The sequence below is a fragment of the Prionailurus viverrinus genome, chromosome B1 (genome assembly GCF_022837055.1).
Source record: "Prionailurus viverrinus isolate Anna chromosome B1, UM_Priviv_1.0, whole genome shotgun sequence".
In the NCBI taxonomy this organism is placed as follows: Eukaryota; Metazoa; Chordata; class Mammalia; order Carnivora; family Felidae; genus Prionailurus; species Prionailurus viverrinus.
In genome coordinates, this window is record NC_062564.1 from 14,458,201 (window position 1) to 14,475,660 (window position 17,460).

Below are 17,460 nucleotides of genomic sequence, written 5' to 3' on the forward strand. Positions count from 1 at the left end.
CACTTGCACGCTCTCTCTCTCTCTCTCTCTCTCAAAGTAAATAAATAAACATAAAAAAAAAAAAAAGAAATGCACAGTTTTGTCCTTCCGTTGGGGAGAGGGACAGGGGAAAACAAAATGAGCACAAATCTGGCGAGAGTCATGGAGGCTGGTCCAGGTGTCTGAGAAAGTGACATGTGAGCCAGGAACTAACGGATCTGTCAACCAGACAAAGACCCGGGGGGACCGGGCCAGGCACAGGGAGCAAGAGTGGGAAGTTGAATGGGAACATGCTTGCCGTGTTTCCGGAACCCAGCTGAGGGCGCTGTGGCAGGAGAGCAGGGAGCAAAGTGAGGTGCTGGGGGGCCGGGTGAGGCCACCACACGCCCACCGGGGGTTGTGGAGAGGGGCTTGGGTTTCACCGTGACTGCTTCCCTGCGCCGCAGCCCGGAGCACGGACGTGATCCAACGTGTGTTTTTAAGCGATTACTTTGGCAACTGGAAAGAATGGCCAAGGCAGCGCTTTGCGCGGCCGAGATGATGGTGCCGTCCTGGGAGGACGGTGAGAAACGGGAGAATTTCGGCTGTGTTCTCCAGAGGTTGAGTGGGGAGGACGTGTTGACGCCTGGCAGTGGGGGCTGAGGGGTGGACGGGGACCCAGGATCTTGGCTTTAGCCCCCGGGTGGCTCGTGGCACCATGTACTGAACTGGGAGAGACGTGAGGAAAGGACAAGAGAGAGAAGAGGCAGGAGTTCTTGGGGCCTGTCTTATATTTGCGATCCTGCTTGTCATCCACACAGGGATGCCGGGTGGGAGGCTGGATAGACGCGTCGTGCGGTCGGAGATCTGAGCCGGAGGCCTAAATGGGGAGTCTTTGGCCTTCGGGTGGGATTTGGGAGCACGGCCAAGATTTATGGGGGATTCGGAGGGAAGAGAAAAGGGCTCACAATGAAGCTGTGAGGAACACCAGCCCTGGGAGAGGGTAGAGGAGGGTGAGTGGGCGGAGGTGACAGGGAGAGAGGCACCGGTGGAAAATCGGATGTGGGGGTGCAGGACCTGGGACAGGAGAACATTCCAACCCCGGTTGGTCTGACCAACTTGTCTAATGCCGCCGGGCAGTGGAGAAAGGGGCAGAGAAGACTTTTTTTGCGAGACAAAGGCCTCACCTTGCATTTCACGTGAAGTCGCCTGAACTTTGTCCTACGAGGAAGGAGGAGTTCAGAATGGCTGACAACGAGCTGGAGGGAAAGAGACCCCTTTGAAGGTTCTTCAGTAGGAAAGGCAACACCCTGGGGGCCGAATCTAGGGCCAGAGCGGTGAAATCGAACAGGCAAGAAGAGAGAGTCAAGGTAGAATCACTAGGCGCCTGTGACCTATAACGCGGAGAGGGAGGGATTTCGATGTTGATATACGGACTGTGACATCTTTAACCCAGACGGGAGCTAGCAGAGCCACAGGCGGGAAGGTGGGGACGGGCAGAACTGAGCCCGTGTGCCTGTGGCACCTCCCTGTGGCTTTAGGGGTCTTGTGCTCAGGGAAGAAGCTGTGGCTGCTGGTGGAGTTTCTAGAGAGACCAGCGGGTAAGAGTTGAAGCCCTGGGCTGGGATGAGCTTCCTCAGAAAAAGGATGAAAAGCAAGAACAGCAGAAAAAAAACTTTTTTTAAAAAAAAAGGGGGCGCCTCGGTGGCTCAGTCGGTTGAGCCTCCAACTTCAGCTCAGGTCGTGATCTCACAGTTGGTGAGTTCGAACCCCGCGTCGGGCTCTGTGCGGTCAGTGCAGAGCCCGCTTCGGATCCTCTGTCTCCCTCTCTTTCTGCCCCTCCCTGCTCACCCTCTCTCTCAAAAATAAATAATTATTTTTTTTAAAAAAGCTTTAAGAACAGCAGAGGCTCTCTAAGTGCAAGGTTCCCCACGGTGGACACAATACACGGGACTCTTCAAGCCTTCAGTAGATGAGTAGGATCGTTGGGACTGTCATGCCCTGGGGAGTGGCCGCAGGATCTGTTTACAGCCTTTCTGGTTCTGGGGCTCACTTTCACAAAACTTGGGTGTAGACTCCCGCTGACAAGTTCCTGGACTCGCTCGTGAAGGGCGGGGGCCCCACTCGATCAGCATTCCCCCACCTTAGGGAGCTCTGGACTCTGTGAACAGAGGGGGCTCTGGTCCTGTATTCCAGAATGACTTGACTTTATTTTATTTATTTAATTTTATGTTTATTTTAGAGAGTTGGGTGAAGGGAGGAGCAGAAAGAGAGAGCGAGAGAGAGAGTGAATCTCAAGCAGTTTCCATGCTCAGTGTAGAGCCTGACACGGGGCTCGATCCCACGATCCTGGGATCATGATCTGAGCTGAAATAAAAAATCAGATCCTCAACTGACTGAGCCAACCAGACTCCCCCAGAAATTAAAATTAAAATTAAAATTAAAAATTAAAAGAAAAAATTTTTTAATGTTTATTTATTTTTGAGACAGAAGAGACAGAGCATGAGCAGGAGAGGGGCAGAGAGAGACAGACACAGAATCCGAAGCAGGCTCCGGGCCCCAAGCTGTCAGCACGGAGCCCGATGCGGGGCTCAAACTCACGAACCACGAGATGACCTGAGCCGAAATAGGATGCTTAATGGACTGACCACCCAGGCGCCCCGCCCCCAGAATGACTTTAAAGGAAACATCAGCCTAAGGACCTATACCAGTCTTAGCCAGGAGTCACGAAATGAGGAATTTCTGGGAACAAAAGGTAAAATCAGAATTCGCATCGCTTCCCGGGTCAAGTTTCCCCGAGGTCACTATGTAGGGGGAGCCATTTATATAGAATGCTGTGGAAATACTTGTCCCTGGAACTGGGCAGCCCGGTGAGGTGCCAGTTCTGTTCCCTTTCTTTAAACACCACCACCACCACCACCACCAGCAACAACAAAACAGGCTGCAGAAAACGTTAAGAGTCTCAGTCACGTGATCCAGAGTTTACTGAGCACCTACGGCCAGCCACAGGGCTGGGCCCCGGTGGGGAGGGGATGGTGGTGATCACGGGCAGTCATGGTGCCCGTCCTCCTGGAAGGAGTCTAATGCATTTTGGCTGGAAATACGAACTCAATGCCTAAATGAAGCCATCTATGGAAAAGCAATCAAATGAGTTAGGTACCTATAAGCCATCCATGTCTGGTTTTAAGCTTCTGGGAACTCTGATCCCCAGCCCGGCAGGGTCAGTACACTCAGACGCTCACCAGAAGAGGGGAGAGACAGCCACCACGAGGTGGGGGTCTCAGGGGACAGGGAAGGCCCTTCTCAGGGCAGGTGGGCCTTAGGGAGCTAGGCCGGGGAAAGCTCTGTTTTAATCATGCCCGAACCCCAAATCTCAAAGAGTGTGGGGCAGAGTGGAGGAGCTCAGGTCACTTGCTCACAGGCCTTTCCAGAGCAGTGAGCCTTTCTGGGGACCCATCTTAGCGGCTGGGTCCTGAAGTCTTGAGCCCCGGAGTAGGGGTGTCTCCAGCTCAGAGCCAAGTGGGCGCCACCCAGCCCTCTGGTGGCTGAGTGTGGGCTGTGGAAAGGGTCTGTGGGACGGCAGTGCGCACCTGGGCCTCCCCAGAGGACACGCCTGTGGCCACCGGGTACACGTCTCGCCCAACACAAGGCTCTTTGTTCTGCCAAAAGGCTGTTCCATCCTGGTTTCCCAAAGACGCTGTGCTAAGGGAGTCTGAAGGAGGCTTCTCTCTTAATTCCCCTGACAAAGGAAATCACTTGTATCCCAGTGACATTATTTTTGTCATGGCCTTTTCCTTCAGAAGCTCCTTGTTATTGAAACCGCTTCAAAGCATTGAGTGGAACAAAAATCAAAATGGCTGCACGAATGCTTCAGTGGAGCTCGGGTTTAAAGTAACCTTTTTCCTCTCTTCCACAAACCTCCCCACCTCCCCTCTAAGCTTTTTGTTTCAGGAACTGGGTACCACCCCAAGGACAAGACAGAGGAGGCTGGCAGCAATCTCTGTCAAAACGAGCTAAATCCTGAGGTGACTGGGCAGCTCAGTCAGTTGAGCATCTGACTCTTGATTCAGATCCCAGGGTTGTGGGATTCTCTCTCTCTCTCAAAATAAATAAATTTAAAAAAAAAAGCAGCATATAATCTTACAGGGAAGACAAGACATTCACCTGGCAACCACCATAGAAGGCAAAGGTGGGGAGTCCCCTAGGCCAGGTACAGATTACAGGAAATGCCTCCAAGGGTATCAAGGGCCAACGATGGAAGAGAAGCAACGGGTTGATTTGGGAAGGCGTCACTAAGAAAAGTGGTCTTTGAGCTTAGCTCAGGAAGTTGGGCAGGATTTGAATAATATTGATTTCATATGGTTTAATCCTTGCCAGGAGAGAGTAATTCCAGACTGGAATTCTTTATCTTACTCCTTGATATTTCCTTATTAAAGGTCCAGCTCACCCTCCCAGGTACTGTGAATAAAGCTTCCTTATCTAAATTTTATCCAGTGTGCCTTCAGCATTTGATGAATGCGACCGTGACCTCTTACATAATTTGAATTTTACTTTTGCAAGGGTGACACCGTGAAGCTTTCAAAGAGTTCCATGACCCTTACAATAAGCAAAAGATAAATGTATTTTATTTCACGTGTGGAATTCATTCAGCTCCTGCTCGCATTTTTAACAACGATGAAGAAAATCATGGTCCTGGGTGGGGAAAAAAAAAAAAAAAAACACCTCTCTTGGCAAATGTTAAGACCTGTTCTGGAAAAACAAAAGTGCATCAGGAAATTAAAAATAGAAGTAGATCTTCTACAACCGGGGACTTTGTTTAATGCCAAAAAGATATTGCAAAATGTGAGACACGGTGGTAATACGTCATTCATTTGACCCTCAAAACCGGAAAAGAATGGACTTGGAAGTGTACGGATATATACTCTAGCAGTGGTCTTGAAACTTGAGGAATGTGTAGGGAAATCATTTTGTTTTAGTTCTCTCAGAATATGTTCACGAAACCCAATTTGTGAAAATATAGACTTAAGAAACGTAAAATCTTCTTCTAAAAATATCCAATGTAAATTCTCTTAGTGAGTTTTGTCTTTAAAAACTACTCATTTTTAAAAAGTATCGCTGGGGCGATACTTGGGTGGCTCCGTTGGTTGAGCATCTGACTTTGGCTCAGCTCATGATCTCACAGTTCAGGAGTTCAAGCCCCGCGTCGGGCTCTGTGCTGACAGCTCAGAGCCTGGAGCCTGCTTTGGATTCTGGGTCTCCCTCTCTCTCTGCCCCTCCCCTGCTCACTCTCTGTCTCTCAACAACGAATAAACATAACAAAATTTTTAAAAATAAATAAATAAATAAATAAATAAATAGTATCGCTAAAACGAAACTGCGAAATTAAAATTCGATGGGTGTGTAACCATTTATGATTCCCAGTTTGAGAAACGATTTTAGAAAACTATAATTGAGGCAAATTATATCTCTAATTGCCTGAGAAATAGTAGTAGCTGTTGTTTAAGTACGTGACATACTGAAAAAAAAATGTAAACTTTAATTATAAATGGCTACAACCTATGGTAGAGACAGAATAGTAGGACCAAGGGAGCCTAGTTTTACTCTGTAGTTTATACTCTATATCCCACGTCACCTACTACTTCTTTAAAGAATCTGAAGTTGGCTAAGACAATTAAAACCTCTGCAAAACAACACTGTGGCAAAAACTTCTGGTTTTATTGATGTATCTCTTTTGCGCAGAGTACACGCGACTTCAAAATTTTGAAGATTGCGTTAAAAGATTGGTTTATGCTATCAACAAAAATTTTTAATCTTTATTTATTAGTTTATTTTTATATAATTTATTTTCAAGTCAGCTAACATCAGTGTATACAGTGTTTTGGCTTTGGGAGTAGATTCCCGTGATTCATCACTTCTATACAACACCCAGTGCTCATCCCAATAAGTGCCCTCCTCAATGCCCATCACCCATTGCCCCCCACCATCAACCCTTAGTTTGTTCTCTGTATTTAAGAGTCTCTTATGGTTTGCCTCCCTCTCAGTAACTACCTTTTTTCCTTCCCTTCCCCCATGGTCTTCTGTGAAGTTTCTCAAATTCCACACGAGTGAAAACATATGATATTTGTCTTTCTCTGATGGACTGATCTCGCTTAGCATAATACCCGCTAGTTCCATCCATGTTGTTGCAAATGGCAAGATTTCCTTTTTTTTGATTGCCAAGTAGTATTCCATTGTGCATATATATACATATATATATATATATACACCACATCTTCTTTATCCATTCATCGGTTGATGGACATTTGGATTCTTTCCATAATTTGACTCTTGTTGATAGCACTGCTATAAACATTGGGATACATGTGCCCCTGTGAATCAGCACTCCTGAATCCTTTGGACAAATTCCTAGTAATGCTATTGCTGGGTTGTAGGATAGTTCTATTTTTAATATTTTGTGGAACCTCCACACTGTTTTCCAGAGCGGCTGCACCCATTTGCATTCCCACCAAGAGTGCAAGAGGGTTCCCCTTTCTCCACATCCTTACCAATATCTGTTGTTTCCTGAGTTGTTAATTTTAGCCACTCTGACCGTATGAGGTGGTATCTCAGTGTGGTTTTCATTTGTATTTCCCTGATGATGAGTGATGTTGAGCATCTTTTCATGTGTCTGCTGGCCATCCGGATGTCTTCTTTGAAAAAGTGCCTATTCATGTCTTACGCCCATTTATTCACTGGATTATTTGTTTTTTGGGTATTGAGTTTGATAAGTTCTTTACAGATTTTGGATACTAACCATTCATCCAACATGTCATTTGCAAACATCTTCTCCCATTCCACTGGTTGCCTTTTCGTTTTATTGATTGCTTCCTTTGCTGTGCAGAAGCATTTATCTTCATGAGGTCCCAATAGTTCATTTGTGCTTTTATTTCCCTTGCCTTTGGAGACATGTCATGTAAGAAGTTGCTGCAGCCAAAGTCAAAGAGGTTATTATTGCCTGTTTTCTCTTCTAGGATTTTGATGGTTTCCCGTCTCACATTTAAGTCTTTCATCCATTTTGCACTTATTTTTGTGTACGGTGTAAGAAAGCCGTCTAGTTTCATCCTTCTGCATGTTGCCGTCCAGCTCTCCCAGCACCATTTGTTAAAGAGACTGTCTTTTTTTCCATTGGATATTCTTTCTTGCTTTGTCGAAGATTAGTTGGCCATATATTGGTGGGTCCAATTCTGGGTTCTCTATTCTATTCCACTGGTGTATGCTACCATTTTTAATATAAAAGACATAAAAGGTAAACTCTTGGCTTAAGCGAAGACTAATGTGCAGCCTGTCTAAGCTGACAAATAAAAAAGTTGTTCACATATTTACTGTCAGTGTAAAAAAGTTAAATGATCATGGATGGGAATTAATTTTTGTTTTTCCCGGTATGTTCTGTGGGTGTGACTAGTGGCCTGTTTCTCTGTCTGCCTTCCCTGCTGACTGGATAATTGAGGAAGCCCTGGAAGGTGATGGCCATATTCTATTCCTTTCTGGAAGCTTTTTCCACTCCTGGTGCATTTGGCTCTTGAGACTGCATTTTGCAGTGACGACTTAATGCAAGGCTTTGACCATACAGCCTCCCCTTGACTGACACCTCTAGCCCATGCCCTCAGCTCCCTCTTTACTGGCTATGTTCTTGAGAGCTTTGGTTTGGCACTCCCTTGGCATCATCCTTCTTGTTCTTAGACCTCGACTGAGCACCACTCTCAGCTCAAATCTACTGTTATTTGTTTGGTTTGTTTCGTATTCCTGGCAGTTGCCTCAGATTAGAATTTCTGTACCCAGCCACCCAATGTGAGGACGCCCACCGTGGCCCGCAGGGATTCTGGAACTTTGCATTTGCTCATTAATGCTTGTGGACTAAACCCAATGCGGTGGGTAACAAGCAGACTCGGACCACCAATGGATGGGGTACATGTGTGACGGTTGGTAGGGTCTTTGTAGATCAACCTGGAGGAAAAGCTGTTTCCTTGGAACAAGGTTGTGATTCATGGATTTTTGTGTATTTTGTATTTTCTGGTCTCATTTCATAAAAGCCATTAGAACAAAGACGAGAGCCTGAAAAATGGTTGGAGGCAGTGATCCTAATTTCACTGAAGCGGAAAGATAACCATGGAACAAGTCTGCCAGCCCTCAACCCTGTCACTGAAGAGGTAGGTTCTTTTCCTACCGAATGCCTTTTGCCAAGTGACTGAACAGTATTTGTCAGCAAGTAGGTAACTTATTCAATGGCCAGAGAATGGAGAAGGGGGGCTCAGGCTCTAAAGGCACCTTCTCCCCAAAAGCTCTCATGGTCAGGGGGTAATGAGTTTGGGGTCATTAAGGGGCCCAGATGCAAGCTGACCTGGGAGGTTTTGGGGGGAAGGAGAGAGGGCTTCTCAGAATCAGAGTGCCACCTCTTTTCTTCCCTTCAATGGGCACAGTCACATCTGTCCCCCCACTGATAGGTGTGTTCATGGTCATTACAATCAGAAGTACCGATCCCGAGGTCTTGTGGGGAGTTAGCCTTGCATCAAAACTAGATCAAACTGGTTGAAAACTAGTTCATTAGGGCTTGTTTGGAGCTTGTTACCGTATCCATGGTGACCACTCCTTCCCCTGCTCCTGCCCCAGGAGTCGGGCTCGTCTCTGGGCTCTGAAGTGAGGAGCACCCGTGGGCTCCCTTGTCTAGAACGTCTCACAGATTTCTGGTTCCGCCCCGGGTTGCTGGACACTGTGAGCCCCGGCGGCCACTGTAAGTACCAGGGCTGATTAGTTCATCCTCTCATGATTCACCCATTCTTTCACCAAATCGAACCACGCCCTGGTCCCAGGGAAACATGGCACCAACTGCCACAGTCCAGTGGGACGCGTGTAAGGAGGGACAGAGGGCAGGATGCTGTGGGAACACAGACAGCAGCCCCTAACCCAGAACGGCAGGTCGGGAATGAACTTGGAAAAGATGATCCACATTTATAGGTATTAGCAAGAGCTGTGAGCAGGGGGAGGCGTCCTGGCTGAGGAACCAGCAGGTCTGCAGGCTGGGGACTTAGGTCAGAGGGGAAATGCACCTGGATGCTGGTGGCGCTTTCTCAGTGAGCCCCTCCTCCTTCCCTGGGTGGGGCTCACTGCCCGCTTTCCCGCTGGGGTCCCCACATGGACCTTTGGACGTCTGGCCCCACGCCAAACTGGTGGATTTCAAACTCCCGGCAATGATAGAAAAGTCACTTAAAACAATCTCCCGGGGCGCCTGGGTGGCTCAGTCTCTTGAGCGTCCTACTTCGGCTCAGGTCATGATCTCACGGTTCGTGGGTTCGAGCCCTGCGTCGGACTCTGTGCTGACCTCTCAGAGCCTGGAGCCTGCTTCGGATTCTGTGTCTCTGTTTCTCTCTGCCCCTCCCCCACTCATGCTCTGGGTGTCTCTCAGAAATATATAAACATAAAAAAAAAAAAACAATCTCCCACCTATTTAGCACAATCTTTTTTTTTTTTTTTTTTTTAAATAGAATAAAGGACAATGCTGGCAGGACTTTAGGGAAATGAGCACATGCTTACATGGCTGGTGGCTCTTCACAATGTTTCTCCTCTTCTTGAGAAAAATTGGACAATAGGTAACAAGAGCTACAGAACTGTTTGACCCGGTAACTCCGCTTTGGGGAATATGCTACAGGAAAATAATGCTTAAGAAGAAAGAAAAAAAAAAAACAACAACAACAACCTAATATGTACAAATATATACACAGCAGCTGCAATTTTAACATGGTATAAAGCTGGAATCGGGCCAGACACGCAGAAAAGGGGAAACGGCTGAGCAAATTGTACAGGGATCTCAAAAACCCCTCGGCCAGTAACGACAAGGACACGGACCACATCAGTGCATTCGGGTCTGACTAAGCCACGGCGGAGGGTAAAAGCACCCTGTGTGTGCAGAGTGAAACTATACTCCTTAAAGCATGGAAGTATTCCGCAAACACTACACGAGAGCTTAAAAGGAAGGAAGTGTAATTTACATGTTCACTGGCTCATTGCTTTGCATAGACGTTCAAGTTCATGGTTTACAAAGCACGGTTTTAAGAGGCAGTTGTATGACCATCTCTTTAGAAGGAAAACAACCCGGACCTGGGAGCGAGGGGGCCCTACGCCATGGCCCCGGACGCCCCCTGAGGACGGAGGGCTGCAGTGGGCGGTGGGTGCTGCTTGGTTTCGGACTTGCACCCCAGGCTTGCACACCCGCCTCGAGCAGAGTACACACAGCACTTTTCTACGCGCACCGTGGGACGGCCCAACGCCGGGGAAGCCACGTGTCTCCTTTCTGCGGCCGCATCGTGCTGGCAGGAACTAACAAGGGAGGCAGGAAATTTCCAGCTTGATTTAGAATATGCCGAGATGTCCTCCTGACCTCCAAGACAATCCGTCTGGCTGGGCTGGCATTTGCTGCGCCAGGATGTAAAGAAGTCACTCACAAGGAAGTAAGTGAGCAAGAGGCCGGTATTTAGGATATTTAAATGGGTCGAGTAACTAAGACGTGCGGGCTCCGGTCCTGATGCAGACTAGACCTTTCAGGAAATAGTCGCCATCAATTCTCTTTTCTTCACTGCGTTGCTATTAAATTCCAATCCAAAGGCTACTTTTGTGGTAACGGCTTTACCTTTTTTAAATTTTTTTTTAATGTTTATTTATTTTTGAGGGACAGAGAGAGACAGAGTGTGATTGGGGAAGGGGCAGAGAGAGAGAGACACACACACAGAATCTGAAGTGGCTCCAGGCTCCGAGCTGTCAGCACAGAGCCCGACCCGGGGCTCGAACTCACAAACCGCTAGATCATGACCTGAGCCGAAGTCGGAGGCTTCACCGACTGAGCCAACCAGGTACCCCTGTGGTAACAGCTTTATTAAGATGTAATTCACACACCATACCATTCCTTCATTTAAAATATATGATTCAATGGTTTCTAATATACGTGGAGTTGTGAAATTATCACCACGATCAGTTTTAAAACAACTTTATCATCTCAAAAAGAAACCTCAAACTCTGTGGCCATCACTCCCTAATCACCCCTACAACTAGGCAATTAGATACCTTCTATCTCTATCAATTGCCCATCCTATATGGAAATTGCCCATATTTCCTATATGGACTCCTACAATAAGTGGTCTTTTGTATCTGGCTTCTTTCCCTTAGCATGAGGTTCTCAAGGTTCATGTTCATGTTGTCACATGGAACAGTACTTTACTTCCTTTTTATGGCAAAATAATATTTTATTGTATGAACATATTATCTTTTATTGATCCATTCATCAGTCGATGAGCATTTGGTGTTTCTACTTTTTGGCTATTGTTAATAATGCTGCTATGAATATTCAGGTACAAGCTTTTATATGGACACATATGGACACATTCGTTTCTCTTGAGTATGGACCCAACAGTGGAATTTCTGGGTCATATGGTAACTCTACGTTTAACCTTCTGAGGAGTCACTAGACTGTTTTGCAACGTGCCTGCACCGTTTTACGTTCCTTCGGCAGTGTATGAGGGTTCTAGCTTCTCCACATCTTCTCCAAGACTTATTGTTCTCTTTTGTATTCTAGTCATTCTAGTGAGTGTGAAGCGGTAACTCATTGTGATTTTCTTTTCAATTTGAGAGAGAGAGAGAGAGGGAGTGCAAAAGCTGGGGACAGGGGCAGAGGGAGATAGAATCCTAAGCAGACTCCATGCTCAGCACGGAGCCTGACAAAGGGCTCGATCCTGCGATTCTGGGATCATGACCTGAGCCGACAATCAGGAGTCGATGCTCAACTGACTGAACCACCCAGGCGCCCCTCTTTGTGATTTTGATTTGATTTCCCCGATGATGAGTGCTGTTGAGTATCTTTTCATGCTCTCATTAGCTATTCACAAATCTTCTTTGGAGAAATGTCTGTTTAGATCTTTTGCCCATTAAAAAAAATTTTTTTTAATATTTATTTATTTCTGAGAGAGAGAGAGAGACAGCATGAGCATGAGCAGGGAAGGGGCAGAGACAGAGGGAGACACAGACTCTGAATCGGGCTCCAGGCTCTGAGTTGTCAACACAGAGCCCGACGCGGGGCTCGAACCCATAAACTGCGAGATCATGACCTGAGCCGAAGTCGGACGCCTAACCAACTGAGCCACCCCGGCCCCTCTTTTGCCCATTTTTAAGTCCGGTTGTCTTGTTATTATTGAGTTTGAAGAGTTCTCTATATATTCTAGCTCCAAGTCCTCTCTCAGGTATATGATTTGCAAATATTTTCTCCCATTCGGTGGGTTGTCTTTTCACTTTCTTGATGGTGTTCTTCAAAGCACAAAATTTTAAATTCGATGAAATCCACTTCATCTATTCCGTAGTTGCTCGTGTGCCAAAGACTCTTGCAGACTTTGGTTGTACGGAGACATTCATTCGGTCCTGAACTTTCTGAAGAAATTTAATTTAAAATTTCTGGACTCTTACCGTATTACAGACCCCAGTTCTGCATTCAGAAAGTTATCAAGGCTGTGACTAGACTCCAGCGCGATTCACTGGAATTTCGACTTGCCACGCTCTGAGTTTTAGAACAGGACTTGCTGAGCGATAAAGAGAACATCCTGTCCTCAGGAAGCCCCTAAGCCGACCTCCGTCACTGCTTCTCTAAGTAACTTGCCAAAGTCTCCATCGGGACCAGAAGAGGAGCCGGGAGCACGCCTAGGCCTCCTCTGCAAGCCCTCCCTCGCTGCCTTGCGCTGTTACCCCCTAAGATAGTTCATGGCTCCTGGAGGCTGGTTTCTTCCCCGGGCTGCAAAGAGCCTTCTGCGTTCATGTCCCACCTGTCACCCCTCAGACCGGTGGGAACGTACCTTGGCGCGTCTGACCCAGGCGCGGGACCCAGAGTATGCCACAGCTCTACTTAGCCCCTCTAAGCCTCAGCTTATAGAAACACGGAGATAATAACTCTCTCGCGCAGGGCTGTTGTGGGGGATTCGACGGAATAATGCACGTAAAGCACCTGTCACAAACTAGGCTTTAAATGATGGTAGTCTACTGCGTGTCCGATGTGTGGCTCATCCCACCGTCAGTTCAGTTCAGGCAGTAACTGATCCTCGGTGTGAAAAAGAATGATCATGTGGATGATCAGTAGCTCACACATTACGAATCCACGAGGTTAGTCAGGGCTATGAGCCTTAGAATTCACAAACCAGGAATCCACAGACAGACTGTGTGCTTTGTCTGGCTTTCTCAGTATTTCTGTACAATTGAGATAATATTTTAAAATGCAGAGGATCTGGGGCCCCTGGGTGGCTCAGTTGGTTAAGCGTCCAACTTCAGCTCAGGTCATGATCTCACGGTTCGTGGGTTCGAGTCCCACGTCGGGCTCTTTGCCGACAGCTCAGGGCCTGGAGCCTGTGTCTCCCTCTCTCTCTGCTCCTCCCCCACTCACACTCTGTCTCTCTCTTTCAAAAATATATAAACATTAAAAAATTTTTCTGGCTTCTGCTTGGGGTCCAGAAGGCTTCACAAAAGCACTGGGCCACCCACCCTGCCCCGGGGCTCCCACCAGCTGTGCTTTTGATATGTGCGGACAGCTTCTTTTTGCCACATCTGCTGTGTTCTTTATTTCAACTAGAAAAACCTTCATACTTAATCATTTTTCTCAGGTCTTGTAAATGAATGCCTTCTTATTCTTGTTTCGTATTGCCAATAGCTTCATGTTCTATAAAATAAATATAAGGAGTGTTTTAAATTTTTTCAACGTTTTTATTTATTTTAGAGAGAGAGAGAGCACGCGAGTGTGAGCAGGGGAGGGGCAGAAAGAGGAGACACAGAATCCAAAGCAGGCTCTGAGCTGTCAGCACAGAGCCCGATGCAGGGCTCGACCCCACGAACCTCGAGTTGATGACCTGCGCTGGAGTCTGACGCTCAACGGACTGAGCCACGCAGGCACCCGGATAATTAGTGTTTCAAAGCCTCGCTCATCTGTTCCAATACTTCTGCTTTGGATGTTCTATGTTGTCCCACTTTTTGGCCCTTCTCTTGTGATATTTTGCTCCTTGGAGAGCCTAAGTTCGTGTTCTGCTGGTACCTGTTCTGTAGGTGGTGCCCATTGGGGTTCAGGGCCAATTCCTGGTGCCTCTCGGGAAGCCAGGCAAGAGAAGGGATGAGCCCTAAGACAGAGAGTCACAAACCCCAAGACCCCTGGTTAGCCATATTTATCTGTAGGTGTAAAGAGTGTTCCTACACATTTAAAAGGAAAGCGAAGTGTATCTGTGTCTGTTTTTCTGACACCTGGCCCATTTTGCTCCCACATGCTACCTGCCTGTCCCCTGTGAGCATCGGAGTTTGTCACCTCCCTGCCAACGATTGTGTGGGCCTGACTCAGAGGCACGTGCCAACCGAGGACGGTTAAAGGGGATGTGCGTGACCTACAGCCAGTGCCGATTTGTGCCGATTCCTGGTCGAAGGGGAGACAGGGGTGAGCAACTCGCTGAGTAGAGCAGAAGCCCTCATATCGACACGATCGGCGTTGGTAGTTAGTCGTCTCATGGAGACAGTCTCGAAGCGGGGAATCGTGAAAAATGATACACGTTCACCTTAGTCGGGTCATTTCACTTTCAAAGACATAGATATACACTCACCCACTCACCTTGTGATGTCAGGCCAGGCTGTCCACGACGGCGTGTCCGCTGACCCGAGCCTTTGTACTCTCGTGCAGAAACTACCCCTGAACGCGCTATCCGCCAAGGCTGTTCCTGGGTTCCTTAATGTGGAGTGAAAACTTAAAGCACGTGAACGTTCCCGGTGCAGAAGACGTCAAGATTCTTACGGCTCTCCCCCAGCCTGTTAACGACTGTTTCACCCATACCTGCTCCCATCTTGAGATCCCCACCTTTATCGTTTTCCCCAGCGCGTCTGCAGAGAAATAAACTTTATTGCCACTCGTATTGAATCGGTGTAGGTGAGATCTAGCTAAATCAAAACCAAAGAAAAATGGCCCTAAGCAGGTCTAATTCGAGGCAAGCACACAACTGAGCGGGCGGGAGCCAAGTGCTGGACAACGGCCTGCATTCTGAGGGCCGGAGGCCCGGGCTGGCACGTCTGCAGACTCCCGAAGGGCTGGGGAGTGTCAGCTCACCCGGCCGGTGGGCAGCGGGGGGAGAACTTCGGGCTGAATGTCTTCTTTTAGTGGCCCAAGGCAGGGGTGGCGCATTGGGAGAAGCCTTGCCCTGAGAGTCAGGGGACCTGAACTCTACCCGGGTTCGTCCCCTAACTGAGTGACTGGAAGGAAACCTTTAGACCTCCCGGTCCCTCCCCCCTGCCACACTGAGCCGTGGGGGCTGCTGGAGAATCACAGGACCTCGCGCCCTAATGAGTGACAGCGTGACAGAGGCCGTCAGAAGAGACGTCCACACACTCTGGCCGTCATACGTAGCCACCCCTGTGCATCCCACCCGCCAGCTGTCAGTATTCACCTCTGCACTCTGCCTTCCCTCCTGCGAGGAGGTGGGGGCTGTCACTGTCCTTGACCGCGAGAGCCCATAGCCCCTAGCAATTCTCCCCGCCTCTCTCTGGCATCCTCAGTTTCCCCCCTTCACTGGGTCTAGATCATCATCATCCTGTAGTTGCCCCCACAAAACAAAGGCAAAACCCTCCCAGCGACCAACCGCTGTCTCTCCTTCCCTTTACAGCAAGCTCCACAGGTCACGATCTTGCGGTCCGTGAGTTCGAGCCCCGCGTCGGGCTCTGGGCTGATGGCTCAGAGCCTGGAGCCTGTTTCCGATTCTGTGTCTCCCTCTCTCTCTGCCCCTCCCCCGTTCATGCTGTGTCTCTCTCTGTCCCAAAAATAAATAAACGTTGAAAAAAAAAAAAATTTACAGCAAGCTCCTAAAAAGACTCGTCTACATTTGCGTAGACATTGTCTCTTCCCTTTCCCCCTGGAACCATGCCCAGCAGGCTCTGGTCCCCAGGTGTCACCTGCAACGGATCGTTTCCTCTCCTCAGCTGACCCAGCAGCCGCACCTGACGCCCCTTCCTTGAACCACATCTGCACTTACGTTCTGGACCAGCTCATTCTGTGGCAGCTCCTCGTCGGTCTCTGTTTACCAGAAAAGGTGTGTGGCAAACCTAACTTCCAGTCGGAATGTGACTTTATTTGGAAACAGGGTCATTACAGATGTAATCGGTTAGGTAAGTGAGGTCACCGGGAGTAGAGGGAGCTCCTAGGCTGACGTGATTGGTGTCCTTGTAGGAGGACGACACAGGGAGAAGACACACGGAGAAGGCCAAGGGAAGATAGAGAAAGAGATTGAGTGACACCTCTACGAGACAAGGGACACCAAAGATTGCCAGCCTTCACCGGAAGCCTGAGAAGGGACAGCCCAGAGGACACCTCCACGCCAGACTTCTGGCTTCCAGAACTGTGAGACAACCCTTTTCCGTGGCGTTAAGTCACCCACTCTGTGGCAAATGGTTATGGCAGGCCTTAGAAACTAATGCCGCCTCCCTTCCACGTTTCCTTTCTCCCAACGCTGGAATGTTCCAGAACTCAATTCTTGGACTTTCTTCCTTCTCTACATTTGGTGATCACATCTACTCTTCAGTACCTATATTCTTTAAAAAAAATTTTTTTTAATGTTTATTCATTATTGAGAGACTTCTCTCCCTCTCTCCTAGCCTACATCCAATCTGTCCTCAAAGCCCGGCAGCTCGAACTCCAGATGCATCTGGAACCCATCCACTTCCGGTCACCATGTTGCCTCTCTTTCATGTCCTTCCTGAATAAAGCACACGCCTTCCACTCCTCCCCGCCGTTGCAATCTCTTCTCTGCCAGCAGGCAGACTTCTACAACAAAACAAAACAAAACAAAACAAAACAAAACAAAACGTAAGATAATTCTAATAGTCAACGTTCCTCCAAAATATATGACCAGTAGTCAGTTTTTCAAAACTGTCCCTGTCATCAAAAGCAAAGAACATCTGAGAAACTGCCACAGCCAGAGGACGCTGAAGAGACAAGGCAACTAAATGCAATGTGGTGTCCTAGATAAGATAAAAACTGTGGAAGTCTAAATACACCCTGCGTTGATACGAAGGCATCAATTTTCATTTATTAGTTGCAACAAATGTATCTGCTAATGTAAGATGTTAGTAGTAGGGTAAACTGGGACATATGGGAACTTTCTATACTAAGTTCTCAACTTAAAATTTTTTTTTAATGTTTATTTTGTTGAGAGAGAGAAACACGGAGTGTGAGTGGGGGAGGGGCAGAGAGAGAGGGAGACACAGAATCGGAAACAGGCTCCGGGCTCCGAGCTGTCCGCACAGAGCCCGACGCGGGGCTCGAACTCGCGGAGCGCGAGATCGTGACCTGAGCTGAAGTCGGCCGCTTAACCGACTGAGCCACCCAGGTGCCCCATAGTCTATGTTCTCAATTTTTCTGTAGATCTCAAACTGTCCTTAAAAAAAATAAAGTCTGCTAAAAAAGGCTTTAAGTCATTTCAA

General features: G+C 47.9%; 2 long non-coding RNA genes across 2 annotated transcripts; both read left to right on the plus strand.

The window, feature by feature from the left end:
* Positions 1–13,400: 13,400 nt before the first annotated feature.
* Positions 13,401–14,903, plus strand: LOC125163310 (uncharacterized). Its single transcript, XR_007151393.1, has 2 exons — positions 13,401–14,434; positions 14,675–14,903. It is a non-coding gene; the product is annotated as an uncharacterized LOC125163310 (long non-coding RNA).
* Positions 14,904–15,829: 926 nt separating this feature from the next.
* LOC125163311 (uncharacterized) lies at positions 15,830–17,118 on the plus strand. Its single transcript, XR_007151394.1, has 3 exons — positions 15,830–16,070; positions 16,208–16,378; positions 16,633–17,118. It is a non-coding gene; the product is annotated as an uncharacterized LOC125163311 (long non-coding RNA).
* The last annotated feature ends 342 nt before the right edge of the window (positions 17,119–17,460 follow it).